General features: G+C 51.2%; 1 protein-coding gene across 3 annotated transcripts in view; it reads left to right on the top strand.

The window, feature by feature from the left end:
- The window catches only part of LOC138301948 (trem-like transcript 4 protein), a 219,034-nt gene that overhangs the window by 149,857 nt on the left and 53,851 nt on the right, over positions 1–15,326 (top strand). The gene's annotated exons all lie outside the window — the stretch shown is intronic.

The raw sequence follows: 15,326 nt of genomic DNA, 5'->3' as shown, positions 1-15,326 counted from the left end.
CAGCAGAGCGGTGCTTGACAGGAAGGGCCCAGCGGAGCGGTGCTTGACATGAAGGGCCCAGCGGAGCGGTGCTTGACAGGAAGGGCCCAGCGGAGCGGTGCTTGAGATGAAGGGCCCAGCGGAGCGGTGCTTGAGATGAAGGGCCCAGCAGAGCAGTTCAGAGACGGCGGTGCCCAGCGGAGCGGTGCTTGTCACGGCGGGCCCTGTTCAGCGGTGCTTCCCACGGCGGGCCCTGTTCAGCGGTGCTTCTCACGGCGGGCCCTGTTCAGCGGTGCTTGTCTTGGTGGGGCCCTGTTCAACGGTGCTTGTCACGGCGGGCCCTGTTCAGCGGTGCTTCTCACGGCGGGGCCCTGTTCAGCGGTGCTTGTCTTGGCGGGCCCTGTTCAGCGGTGCTTGTCACGGCGGGCCCTGTTCAGCGGTGCTTGTCACGGCGGGCCCTGTTCAGCGGTGCTTCTCACGGCGGGCCCTGTTCAGCGGTGCTTCTCACGGCGGGGCCCTGTTCAGCGGTGCTTGTCTTGTGTTCCTAGGGAACCAGACCTGGCCAATATTTCCCGCTCAGTCGCCATCCGACCTTTCGCTTGCGGGACCCTCCTGTGCTGGAGTCCTGGGCCCGTGGGTGTCCTCCGTCACACCCGGAATGGGGCTGGTGGGGCCCTCCTGGTCAGCTCGCCTGCTGCCGGACTTGTCCGCCCTGCTGCCTTTGCCCTCCTTCGCAGAATCTCTGGGGCCCTTGCCTCCCTTTGTGGACGTGCCAGGTGACGGGGCAAGGCTAGTGTCCTTGGGGGCAGCTGTCTCAGGCCTGTCACGCCGGGCCTTCACTTTTTTGGTCCTCTTCCCAGGGGGTGGGCTGGCTGTCCCCTTGCTGCTGGCCGATGTTCCTGCCCTAGGAGCTGGTGGACTCCAATAGCCCTGAACTATGGTCCTAGTAGATGCAGGGCTGGTGGTGGCTGAGGTGCTCTTTGGACTCTTACGAGATGGAGGGGGTGGGTCAGTTGTTGGAAAGAGGTCAAGGTTGGAAAGGAAAAGCAATTTTGAAAGAGATGGACGGGTAGGTGTAGTGGGTGTGGGACTGGAGGAAGAGGATGTGGTTGTAGGAGAGTCAAGTGTGCTGTCTTTGGGTGCAGGTGCTTGTGACGGAGGCTGTCGTGAGGTGGATGGCTGTTGGGTGGGTGGCTGCCTGCGTTTGTGTGGTTTGGAAGAGGGGGTGACAGACACACTGGGAGAGGACACAGGGGACGTGTAAATGGCAGTGGGGGTGGTGACTGCACGTGTGCGGACTGTTCTGGAGGGTGTGCTGGTGATAGACGTACTGGCTGATGGTGGTGTGCATGCAGGTGTGAGTGGAGATGTCACAGGGAGGGAGGAGGGAGACGAGGAGGAGGGGGACACAGAGGAGGCAGTGGCTGTTGGCATGTCTGCATGTGGATGTTGCTTGGGTGAATGCTTGTGTGATCTGTGGTGCTTATGTCTGGATGAGCTGCCCTTGGGTGTTGAGGTGTGTGCAGGCTGGTCTGTAGGTGTGGATGGGATAGGCAGAGGAACAGGGGAGTGGGACTGGGGGGAGGGAGTTGGAGGAGGGAGGCTGGAGACAGGGACAATGGCTGCCGTCAGTGCTGAGGCCAGAGCGTTGAACGATCGCTGATGGGCAGCCTGACCCGAATGAATGCCCTCCAGGTATGCATTGCTCCGATGCACCTCCCTTTCTACACCCTGGATGGCATTCAAAAGGGTAGACTGCCCAACAATGATGGTCCTCAGGAGGTCAATGACCTCCTCACTGAGGGTAGCAGGGGTAACTGGGGCAGGGCCTGAGGTGCCTGGGGCGAAGGAGATGGCCGGCTTCCTGGCCGAGCGGGCACGGGGCGAACGCTGAGGAGCCGCTGGGAGGGCGGAGCTGGTGCGCTGGGTGGCGGCTGTACCTGTTGTAGCGGTGGGCACGGATGTTGCCACCACCCCAAGGGAGCTCCCTTCCGAGGACGTGTCGGTGTCGCTGACGTCTCCACGGGTCCCCGTTGTGGAGCTCCCCTCGCCCTCCGTCTCACTGGTGAACTCGGAGTCGTTTGCATGGCCCTCCGGGGCCATGTGAGATGCAGCTCCCTCGTGCGCCGATGCCACTTCTCCTCCGCCTGATGATGCTAATGCACACATGAACAGGAAGACCAAAAAAAAGGGGGGGAGAACAAATAAAGACATGTTGAGTGCATGCATTAGCGACACCGTTGGCGGAGAGGACAGACACAGAAGCCCACTGCACTACGCCGCGCACTTGGGGCACACTACTCAATCACTGGGACATGGCCTACAAGCCTATGGACGACAACTGCCCACATAGATGACACAGGGCCATGAATAGCTGTACTAGGCACCCTACAGAGGTGGGGGCACAGGGCCATGCCTTACGGAGGGGACTAGCCTACAGAAATGGCCCTGGCCTAGGGATACCCACATCCCTCCTCCCCCACCCAGACACCTCCACTGCGCGCTAAGATTGCAGAATGTGCTTGTACTCACCCCCTTGTGTCTGCTGTGATGTCCTCACGCGCCCATCCAAATCGGGGTAGGCCACCGCCAGGATCCGGGACATCAGGGGGGTCAAGGTACGACTGGCACCCCTCCTACGTTTGGAGGCCATCCCCAGCAGAGCCTCGGCGGTCTTTCTGCTCCCGCGGCGGATGTCCTCCCACCTCTTGCGGCAGTGGGTGTCCCGTCTGTTGTGGACCCCCAGGGCCCGGACGTCCTTGGCGATGGCACGCCAAATCTCGATCTTCTGATGGGCGCTGACCTATGTGACATTTACAGGGTGGGAAAAGAAACATCATCACTTTTCTGCATGGTCGATGTGAGTGCCCCCCCCCAACCTTGCCATGTGGCACATGCTCTCATCTGTCGTGCGATGCATTCCTCATTCGCTCCCCTCCCCAACATCGTTCATTCACCCCACTCAACCCAGGCATTGCCCACTAAGCATGGTCCCAGTGTACTCACCTGTTGGTCTGGAGGACTGTAGAGTAGCGCATACTGGGGGAGGACCCCATCCACGAGTGTCTCCAACTCTTCTGAAGTGAAGGCCGGGGCCCTTTCCCCAGTCGCAGCAGCCATTGTCACTTCCAGACCGAGGTCACAGCAGCACTTGCAGTATAGGTCCTCTCCTGTGGATGATCAGGTCTCGAGTGATTAAGCAGATAGAAAATGGCGGTTACGGCCGCGGCGGTGCGTACCGTGGCGGTGCGTACCGCGGCGGTGCGTACCGCGACCGCCGGCGCACATCCTCATTGGCTCCTGAAACCCATAGGGTTCAATGTTAACCAATGCGGCTTTGCACCGCGGTCTTCGAACGCCTACCGCCACGGTGTGCCACGCCAGCGCAATGAGCTCACATCACATTGTCACACTTCACAGGTCAGGCAGCTGCCATTTCAAAGGCCCACATGGCTTAATTTCTACTGCGTCACACAGGCCTAGGCCTTGCATTGCCACTCAGACATGCCATTCAATGCATAGAGAATCGTGTACAGTGCAAGCTGTGTGAACGTACCTGTGGGTTGATTGACTCTGTGCTCCATGTTGTCCTTCCTAGGCACCGTCCACAGGGACTTGTGAGGAGATGGAGGGCTGTTCCCGTGTACAGACCGCTGGTGGACCTGTCGACAATGGAAGAACGACATGTCATACTCACCTACAGACTTGACCGTGCCACTATACAGGAACTGTGTGCCCAGCTGGAGCCAGACCTGATGTCACCCATCCGCCAACCCACAGGGATTCCCCCTCTAGTGCAGGTTCTGTCAGTACTCCATTTTTTGGCTAGTGGATCATTCCAAACAACAGTGGCCATTTCATCTGGGATGTCTCAGCCTATGTTTTCTAAGGTTTTATCCAGAGTGTTGTCTGCCCTGATGAAATACATGCGGAGCTACATTGTTTTCCCTGAGGTGGAGGATTTGGCTACAGTGAAGGGTGATTTCTATACCCTTGGACATATTCCCAACGTCATTGGTGCCATTGATGGGACCCATGTGGCTTTGGTACCCCCCAGAGGAAGTGAACAGGTGTACAGGAACAGAAAAAGTTATCATTCGATGAATGTCCAGGTGGTCTGTTTGGCTGACCAGTACATCTCCCATGTAAATGCCAAGTTCCCTGGGTCAGTGCATGACGCGTATATCATGCGAAATAGCAGCATCCCTTATGTGATGGAACAGCTACAGAGACACCGTGTGTGGCTAATAGGTGACTCTGGTTACCCCAACCTGTCGTGGCTACTGACCCCAGTAAGGAATCCCAGGACAAGGGCAGAGGAACGGTACAATGAGGCCCATGGGCGTACTAGGAGGGTGATTGAGCGGACCTTCGGGCTCCTGAAGGCCAGGTTTAGGTGCCTGCATATGACAGGTGGATCCCTAATGTACTCACCGAAGAAGGTGTGTCATATCATCGTGGCCTGCTGTATGCTTCACAACCTGGCTTTGCGACGCCAGGTGCCTTTCCTGCAGGAGGATGGTCCAGATGGTGGTGTTGTGGCAGCGGTGGAACCTGTGGAGAGTGAAGAGGAGGAAGACGACGGGGACGACACAGACAACAGGGACAGAGTGATACTACAGTACTTTCAATAACACACAGGTAAGATTCAACACTGGCATTTTACAATTACTGACAGTCTCCTGCCTCTCTACTGTCTGGCCTATTCCCCCAATGTATGTTAACTGAATTGTGACTTTCCCTTCCAATTTCAGCGATGTGGCTCCCACTGCGTGACCTCTGCTTTGTTTCCCCATGGACTACAGCTGTATGACATTGGTATGTTTTCATCACTGTGTAACTGGACATTTTGGCAGCATTATGTTCAATACATTTGTTCACAATACAGCCAGACTCCAGTTTGTTTTTGTGCAATAAGTGTTTTTATTAAAATGCTGAATTTAGGGACATGGTGGGAAATCGGTGATGGGTGATGGTGGAGGAATGTCCATGGCAGAGTCCAGCTTTTCAGTCTCACAGGTGCATTGTCCATATGCCTGTGGAAGGTGGAGCATGGGCAGTTAAAGGTTGGACAGGGTGACAATGTGGGACAGTGGGATGACATCAGGGGTATCCTTAGCTGGCGGGGGTCTTGACATCCTACTCTGTCTTCTTACGAGATCTCAGGCCCCGCTTGCGGGGTGGTTCTTCTTCTGCAGGAGGTGGGGTTCTGGTGGCCTGTTGTTGTGTGGGGGCCTCCTGTCCACTAGCGCCGGCGGAGGTGGTTGCCTGTTCTTGGTCCATGCTAGTGACAGAGGCCCTTTGTGGTGCCACATGGTCCCGCAATGTGGTGTCAATCAGGTTGAGTGCCCCTACGATGGTGCCCATTGCGGAACTGATGCTTCTAAGTTCTTCCCTGAACCCCATGTACTGTTGCTCCTGCATGACCTGGATCTCCAGGAACCTGGCCAGTACCGTCGCCATCATCTCCTGGGAGTGGTGGTATGCTCCCATGATGGAGGAGAGGGCCTCGTGGAGAGTGGGTTCCCTGGGCCTGTCCCCCCCCTGTCGCACAGCAGCCCTCCCAGTTCCCCTGTTTCCAGGTGCCTCTGTCCCCTGGACCGTGTGCCCACTACCACTGCCCCAGGTCCCTGTTGTTGTTGGGGTGGTGGGTTAACCTGGGTGCCCTGTAGTGGTGGACACACCGCTGATTGACGTGTCCTGGAGACAGAGGCATGGGCCCGCTGGGTGGGAGCTGTGCTGGTGTTCCCAGAGGGGGTTGGGTCTGCTGTGGCCTGTGGCTGTGTGAGGGGAACCGACTGTCCCGAGGTCCCCGATGGTCCGGGCTGGTCATCTGGGTCCAGGGAGACAGAGCTGTTGTCATCACTGGTGGCCTCGTCTGGGGGTGGGATGGACATTTCTGGACCCTCCTGGGCGGTGTGGTGGCGTTCGGGTCCTGCAGGGGTATAGAGGTATGGTTATTGCTTCAGTATGTGCCATGTCGGTCAATGGGTGGGTGCCCGTGTACCCCAGGGCTGGCATTCCTGTGTGTGGGCTTTTGTGACGGTGGCTTGTGGGGGAGATGTGTATGTGCAGTGGGCATGCTTTGGTGATGGGTGTCCATGCTTTGTGGACGCATGCAGGTCTTGGTGTTGGGATGGCTGGGTTGTGATGGTGAGCCATTTGCAGGGAGTAGGTGTGATAGGGGTGGGGGTATGATTTGGGATGCAGGTGGGGTGGGGGTGGGGAGAAGTAGTTAAGATTTGACTTACCAGAGTCCATTCCTCCAGATACTCCTGCGAGGCCCTCAGGATGCAGGATGTGCAAGACTTCCTCCTCCCATGCTGTAAATTCTGGGGGAGTAGGTGGGGGTCCGCCGCCAGTCTTCTGCACTGCAATGTTGTGCCTTGATACCATGGAACGCACCTTCCCCCATAGGTCGTTCCACCGCTTCCTGATGTCATCCCGATTTCGTGGATGCTGTCCCACAGCGTTGACCCTGTCGACTATCCTTTGCCATAGCTCCATCTTCCTGGCAATGGTGGTGTGCTGCACCTGTGTCCCGAAGAGCTGGGGCTCTACCCGAACTATTTCCTCCACCATGACCCGGAGTTCGGCGTCTGGGAACCGGGGGTGTCTTTGGGGTGCCATGGGGTGATGTGGATGGGGTGTGGGGTGGTGTATGTGTTGATGAGTGTGGTGAGTGTGGTGATGTGTGGTGTTTTATGCGAGGATATTGTGTGGGTGATGGTGTGGTTTGCCTCTGTGCGATGGTGTTGTCTAAGCAGTGCTGTCTATTTCTGGCTTTCTGTCGATTTGTTTTTTCTAAGGGGTTTGTGGGTGATGTGGGTGTGTGTTTTATATTGTATTGGGTGTGTGGGAGTGGTGTGTGAATGTGTATCAGGTGTGTGTATTTAAAATTGTCCAATGTGGTTGTGTTTTGTATGTGTGTGTGTATTTTGCCTGCGGCGGTGTGTACCGCCAATGGAATACCGCGGTTGAAAGACCGCCGCGTGGATTCGTGGGTCGGAATGGCATGGGCGTTTTTCTGTTGGCGTGACGGTGGAGGTTTGGTCATCGCCAGTTTTTCGCTGACCTTTGGTGTGGCGGACTTCTGTGGATGTCGGGTTTTTGGCGGTTTGCCAGTTGCGGGTCAGAATGACCTGTTTGAATAAATTTACATTTATTTCTCCCATATGGTCAAGCCTCACATCTTGAACCTCTCTAAGATTAACCTTGGTCTACATTTATGCTTTTCTTGGTTGGATCCATAAATCAACATATCATCCTGATAGATTTTCACCCCAGAAACCTCATCTAGCACATTTTCCATTGCTCTTTGAAAAACTGCAGTGGCAGAGTTGAGACCAAATGGTAATCTTGTGAATTTGAACAATCCAAACAGAGTAATGAATGATTAAAATCCATAGAGTCTTTATCTAAACTAATTTGATGATATGGCACAATTAAATCATTGAAAAAACACAAACTTTGTTTAATTGTGTAAGCAGCTCTGAGATATTTGGAAGTGGGTACTTGCCTACCACCACAGCTCTATTGAGAGTTATGAGATCAACACAAAGGCATATTTCTCCTGAGGTCTGCATGCTAGTACTACAGGTGCAACTCATTCTGTTGCCTCAGTCTTGAAAATTATCCCTTTTTTTCTAACTTCTCAAGTTCAGTCTGCATGTTTAATTTCAAAGCTAGAGGCACGCTTCATAACTTACAAGCAAAAGGGGACACATACTTATTCATGACAATTCTTTGTGTGCAATCAGACATCCAAACCTTTCCTGAAAAACGTCCTTGAACTCATGAGGCAGCTCTTGTGATACTCCCTTGTCACTTCCCTTGACCTCAGCCACTACAACAGGCAAATGTTTCAAAATGATACTAGGTTCAATATTAGTATATAGCATGCCTCCTAAGTCATTTTAGTGGACCCATTTAATGATGAAGTCTCCTCTGCATGATACAGATATCTTTCCACGATTTAATGGGTTGTCTACCATAGGATAATGGGTGAATGTCAGGTTTTAAGAGTTTGACCTTGCCCATAGGTTTCCATGTATAGAAATCTTTTGGAATTAGTGAATTTTTGCACCTAAGCCAGAAAACATGTCATAACATTTCCTAATAACATTCACTGTACCAACCGGACTTCTTGCACTATGTCATCCCATTTGAAACATAACTTCCCATCAATGCAATTCATCATATTCATCATCATCTTCCTCATCTTCATTGAACACCATTACCTCTTTTACTTTTTTATTTGTGTTCTTATTTTTAGACTTAAAAATTTCACTCAAGTGTCCAACTTTGTTAGAGAAATAAAACTTAACCAAAAGAGCAGGGCATTTTTTGTCTTTGCTAGGTGGTTAGAAGCACAGCATTTTACATTATAAAGTTTGCTAGAAAGAGAAAATAAGACGGTGCAATTCTTGTCATTGCCTAAATGGTTAGAGGAACCACACCTAAAACACTTCCCAACAGAGTTCTTTAATGGAAAGGATTCATCATGTTTCGACAAGGACGTATGTACTACATGTATTTTCTTCAATGGCAGATTATGTTCTTTTCTTATAATATCAACACATGCTAAAGAGTGTTCAATTTTCTTTGCAATTAACAATACCTCTTGAAGTTTAGGATCATCTTTTTGCCACAATTCTTCTTTAACTTTCTCAATATTACATCCAAGCAAGAACTGATCACGGATAGGTTCTTCGAAATTCCCTTCAAATTTGCAAGTCACTGCTAGTTTGCATAAACTTGTGACATAAATTTCCACTGACTCTTCAGATCTTTGTATCCGCTTACCGAAATTATACCTCTCAAGGATAGTACTCACCTTTGGGTGGAAATATTTATGAAGTTTCTTGATGCAGATATCTAACTCATGTAACCCTTCTCCCTCACTCTCCTCAATGTCTGGAAGGTGTTAAAATACTTCTTACCTCTCCGGTCCCAAGGAGAGAAGTAGTAAGGAGGCCTTCCATATGGAACTTAAGGTGCCCCAGACTCGGGCATAGTGAAAAATCACTTTTTTGCACTTGGACCATGTAATAGTGGGTTCTCCTCGGGAAGGTAGGAAAAAGGGAGATCGTGTAATATTTTGCATACTGAATAACAACACTACACAAGACAATAGAATATAGCTATTAGGGCACAGATGCTTATTATACAGTCCTCACAGCTAGATCCATATACCTAAATAAACATACTACGGTTCATGAACCCTATAAGAGAGTGTCTGATGTGCCTATCACCACTGAAGTAAAGTAGGCACACAATCCTGTTCCAGGTGAGCCATCACCTTTTCAGAAATTCCACACTCTGGTGTTGAAATATACTGTAGACACAGAAACCTTTAAACCCTGCCACTTACTGCAGGTTATCAGGCACTTGGTCACAAGTTGTGCCCATCACTGAAATATCCTGCCAATTCTGAATCAGGCACAGTGTCACTGAATGTGCCCAACACCGAGTTGGTCTGTTTAGGTAATGTGTGCGTCACATCAGTGAAGAAATTATATGTAATAGCCACATAATATCTGGGTGTGCCTATCACCGTTAATGCTGAGTTTATAAGTGCTTCACATACCTTAGACAATCACTGTAAATGACCCAACTGATTAAAATGGCTGCCTGTCTGTCACGTTACGTCTATTTCTTAGGGAAATAGGGCCTCTCACTCTTACGCTGTTGTTACGTCAAAGGCGTTGATACATCATAAAGAGTAAAGGCGCTGTCTAAGTGTTGCACGCACTGAGCGCAAGAGAGTCTCAATAATTGAAGAGATGTCGCTCGTGGACAGCTCCTCACATCGCGTGTGAAATGAGAGAAAAGCAACTGTAAGATTCTCGTGAAGCATACAATGCTATAGTGTTGCAAGTACTGGTTAATGGGTCGCATGCTGGTCAGATCAACGGCTGCTACCAAAGGAGCACAAAAGGAAATAAAACACAGAACCTTTACAGTAGTGATCATGGGACGTTTCCGGAAGATCCTTACTGTAACAAATAGGGATACCCCTAGTATATCCCGATATCTGAAATGTGCAAGATAAAGGAATAAAATGATATGTTTTCTGAAGATTTCTTAAATTCCGCGTAGGTTTCAAATCGTCACCAAATGTGGTAAATGAAACCCAGTCACAAGAATAGCTGATCCATGTATGTATTTATTTAAATACAAGAGGTACATGGAAAACATCCCAGTCACCTCTGGAGAATGAAGTAGCGGACTCTCTTTACTTTCCAAGATTAAATGGAGCTCCACAATCTGAACTCTTCAAGATACATGCTATACACTACACACTAAGCATTGGTAAGATACATTCTATACACTACACACTAAACATTGGTAAGATACACCATAAACATAATACTTCAGGAATATAGGCCCTCATTATGACAATGGCGGTAAATGACCTTTACCGCCACGCTGACGGCCGCCGGCTTACCACCGAGGTGGTGGATATCCGTTCACGATATTATGACACACACACACCAATCTGACAGAATTCAGCCACATACACAAATCCGCCAGACCAAAGGTCAGTGATAAACTGGCAGTCTCAAAACCCACACCGCTACACCAACAGAACAACGCTGACCACATTTTGACCCACGAATCACCATGGTGGACATTCAGTGGCGGTAAACCTTTGGCAGTACATACCGCCGCGCTCACAATGGACACCCACATACAAAACAACACCACATTGGACAATTTAAACAACACACACCTGACACCCTTACACACACCACACCCACACTACTATGAAACACACACCCACATTACCCACAACCCCTTACGAATGCAAATCATTGCCACCAGAGAGACACCAAGACCGCTGAGACAACTAGACCCACACTACTCACACCCATACACCATTCACGCACTCTACATCACGCACCCCAAAACATTACCCAACACACCCTCACCAACACACCTCACATAACACTCAGGGAACCAGAAAGACACCCCCGTTTCACAGAGGAGGAGTTAAGGGTCATGGTGGAGGAAATTGTCAGTGTAGAGCCACAGCTATTTGGAGCACAGGTGCAGCAAATATTTATCACTAGGAAGATGGAGCTATGGCGGAGGATCGTGGACGGGGTGAATGCTGTGGGACAGCACCCCAGAACAAGGGATGACATCAGGAAGAGGTGGAACGATCTACAGGGGAATGTACATTCCATAGCAGCAAGATACCAGCTTGCTATCCAGAGGACTGGCAGTGGACCCCCCACCTCCTCCCCCACAACTCACAGCATGGGAGGAGCAGGTCTTGGCAATACTGCATCCTGAGGCCCTGGCCATAGTCGGAGAAGGACTGGACTCTGGTAAGTCAACTCTCTACTATTATCAACCCCCTACTTGCATGCCATCACATACCCTCACCCTCACTCCCATCACTCCACTACATCCCACACACTCCACCATCACATCTCACTAATCCCAAAGCCAACCCCTGCATGCTGTACCAATGCATGGACACCCCTCACAGCCCTGCATGGACACTCATCACTAGAGCATGTACAGCATAGAAAACTAACAATCCCACCATACACTAACATACAAAAGTGAAGGCTGGCTGGGTAAAACCAACCATATATGGGAAGCCAGGGATGTAGAATTTGTCATACACATCAACCATAGCACATAATTTACATCCCCACAGGTACCCCAGCCAATGTCACTGGAGAGGAGCTGCCAGCACTATCCAGTCCCCCCACAGAAGAGGCCCACAGTGATGACAGTAGCTCTGGACTTCAGGATCTGGACGATCTACCTGGCCGATCGGGGACCACTGGACAGCCGGTTACCCAAGCCCAGTCACAGACCACCACAGAGCCTCTGCCTTCAGGAAACGCCCCCACAGCACCCACCCAGCATACCCACACCTCTGTCCCCAGGACACGTTAATCAGCAGTGTGTCCACCTCTACAGGGGCCCCAAGCGACACCTCATACCCAAGACAACAGGGACCTGGGGTCAGTGGCAGTGGGCACATGGTTCATGGGCCAGAGACACAGGCCAACAGGGAAACTGAGAGGAGTGCTGTTTGCCGGGGGAGGATAGACACAGGGAACTGACTATCCAAGAGGCACTTTCCGAGATCCTGGGAGCCTACTAACATTCCCAGGACATGATGGGCCAGATCCTGGATAACATTGCAGGAGAACAGGCTGCTACAGTAGGGACAGTACCAGGTGATCGGGGAGGACTTGCAGGCCATCAACAACACCCGGATCTTCATAGCAGGGGTGCTGGCAGACAAGGCCAACATTATGAGGGAGGCAGTCTCACACCAGTGGGACCCTGCCACTAGCCAGTCATCTAAACAGCCTTCCAATTCCGCTGCCGCTAGTGGCCAGGAGGCCCCGCCACAGGACTCACAGGCCACCAGCACCCCTCCCCCTGCAGAAGGCGAACCACCCCGCAAACGTTCCCTGCGATCCAGACTGAAGCCAGAGACACTTGCCAAGACCCTCGCCAGGAAATGAGACTCTCCTGATTGTCCCCCTTGTGTCCCACTCAGTCGCCCTCTCCACCTTGAACTGCCATTCAGTCCCCTTCCTATGTCCCCTTGGACAATGCATCTGTGCTACAAACAGACTACAACAATACCCTGGACTTTCCTCTATCATCACCCCATCCCATTGCACTTTCCCCCTATATGTTAGCACTTCAATAAATACCCTTTGACAGAAATTGATTGCAAGTATGTCATGTATATCACATATGTATTGTTTGAAACAGGTACAACCATTGCAAATGAACTGTACATAGAATGAGAATAGATTAATGATCTGTAGCTGGCAGTAGTGATCACAACAGGAGTATTTGTCATATCACCAACATCTGCAAAATGAATATCCAGAGGGAACAGTAAGTGGGCATTGAACTGGGAATTACCAGCATGCCAATGCCACACACAATACAACCAAAGTCATTGAAATGGAAAGTTACACTGTCTTACCTGTGTCATTGGAAGTACTGACGGATCACAGATGTTCTGTTGTCCTCATCCTCATCCTCTGCCTTCTCATTCTCACTGTATACAGGGTCCACTGCTGCCACAGGAGCATCTCCAGTCTCCTCTTCCTGCAGAAAAGGTACATGGCGTCTGAGGCTCAGGTTGTGCATTATACAGCATGCCCTTACTATGTGGCAGACCTTCTTGGGTGAGTAGCACAGGGATCAACCTGATAGATGTAGGCAGTGAAACCTAGCCTTCAGGAGGCCAAAGGTTCTCTCAATTATCTTTCTGGTTCACCCATGTACCTAATTATAATGTTCTTCTGCCCTTGTCCTGACATTCCTCACAGGGGTCAGCAGCTATGGTAGGTTTGGGTAACCAGAGTCACCTGCAATTATTGAGGAACAACATTTAGCCACACACTATCCTATATGGCCCACACCATACCCATACACCAACATGTACTGGGTGGGAACCAGGGCTCACCTATTAGCCATGCCCTGTGCCTCTGTAGTTGGGCCATTGCATTTGGGATGCTGCTATTCCTCAGGACAAAGGCATCATGCACCGAGACAGGATACTTAGCATTGACGTGGGAGATGTACTGGTCCGCCAAGCACACCATCTGCACATTCATGGAGTGGAAACTCTTCCGATTCCTGAACACCTGTTCATTCTGGCGGGGGTGACAAATGCAATATGTGTTCCATCAATCGCCCCAATTATATTGGGGATATGTCCCATTGCATAAAACTTGGCCTTCACAGTAGCCAAATCCTCAACCTGGTGGAATTTAATGTAGCTGCACATGTGTTTTATCAAGGCAGACAATACCCTTGTCAGCACTTTTGAGAACATTGGCTGTGACATTCCTGCTGCCAAGCCCAATATCACTTGGAAAGAACCAGTTGCCCGGAAAAGGAGAACTGATAGCACTTGCACAAGAGGGGGGATCCCAGTGAGTTGACGGATAGCAGATATCAGGTCAGGCTCCAATTGGGCACACAGCTCAGTGATTGTGGACCTGTCCAGACTATAGGTGAGGATAATGTGCCTGTCCTCCATTGTTGCCAAGTCCACCAGGAGTCTGTACACTGGGATATGTCTCCATCTCCTATTCATCCGCAGCGGTAGGAATCTATGGGACAAAAGAGTGAGTGAGGAGCCTGTCACAAACTGAACAATGGAACCACAACTGTAGTTTGCATCCTGTAAACATGTAATGGGTCAGTGTGATTTGTCCAGTATGTGCCTATTTCTCCTGTGACGCAGCATTATTCCATAGGGCTGCCCCACACTGAAAAGGCGTCCGCCTGTGCGGAGGGACAGGTGGAAGTGAGGTATTTCCACTGACGTTGTGCGCCATGACGGGACGCGGTCGGGAACCATCGTGCAACTCCTCATTGGTTAATATTGGGCCCTATTGGGTACAGTGGCCAATGGTGATCTATGCCGGTGGTGACGGACGTGACCGCCATTTTCTGTCATAATCCTCACTTGTTGCCTGACCTTCCATAGGAGAGGACCTACACTGCATGTGCTGCTGTGACCTGTGTCTGGAACCTACCATGGCATGTGTGACCGGGGAAAGGGCCCCAGCCTTCACTTCTGAGGAGTTGGAGCTACTGTTTGAGGGGGCCCTACCCAAGTACGGACTGCTATATGGGCCTCCAGACCAACAGGTTAGTACACTGTGGGCACGATGCATGTGGCATGTATGCATGGAGATGTGTGTGAAGGCATTGTGTAAGGGGGGATTATCTTTTTACAGTGTACATGTTGTGAGCTGGGCTATGTATGTGCCAATGTTGATGGAAAGGGGGTATGGAGGGCCATGTGTGTGACAGGCTGGACTGTTTATCTAATGGTGTTCTCCTGTCTGTATTGCCTCTGCAGGTCAACGCCCATCAAAAGAAGGGTATGTGGCATGCCATCATCAAGGAGGTGCGGACCCTGGGTGTATATGGCAGGCAGAGCACCCACTGTCGCAAACGGTGGGATGACCTGAGATGCTGGGCACAGAGGACTGCGGAGGCCCAGCTGGGGATGGCCTCCCAAAGAGGAAGGGGTGCCTGTCGAACCCTGACCCCCCAATGGCCCCCATACTGGTGGTGGCCTATCCAGAGTTGGTTGGGTGCTTAAGGGCAACACAGCAGCCAGAACGGGGTTAGTACAGTGGCTATCATTACAGCTTACGCATGGTGGGGTGGTATCCGGGTGGTGGTTGTGTGTCAGTGGGTGCCTCTGGGTAAGGCCAGACATAGCAGCGTAGGTCCTCTGGTGGCTAGGGGTTTGAAGGGAAAATTATGGCTCCCTAGCTTGTTAGCATCCATTACTGGCCAGGGCTGCATGGGTCCCAGGTGTGCTGCAG

The sequence above is a fragment of the Pleurodeles waltl genome, chromosome 6, assembly GCF_031143425.1.
Source record: "Pleurodeles waltl isolate 20211129_DDA chromosome 6, aPleWal1.hap1.20221129, whole genome shotgun sequence".
In the NCBI taxonomy this organism is placed as follows: Eukaryota; Metazoa; Chordata; class Amphibia; order Caudata; family Salamandridae; genus Pleurodeles; species Pleurodeles waltl.
Note: the sequence above shows the minus strand (reverse complement) of the source record. Positions and strands in the feature narration are given on the sequence as shown.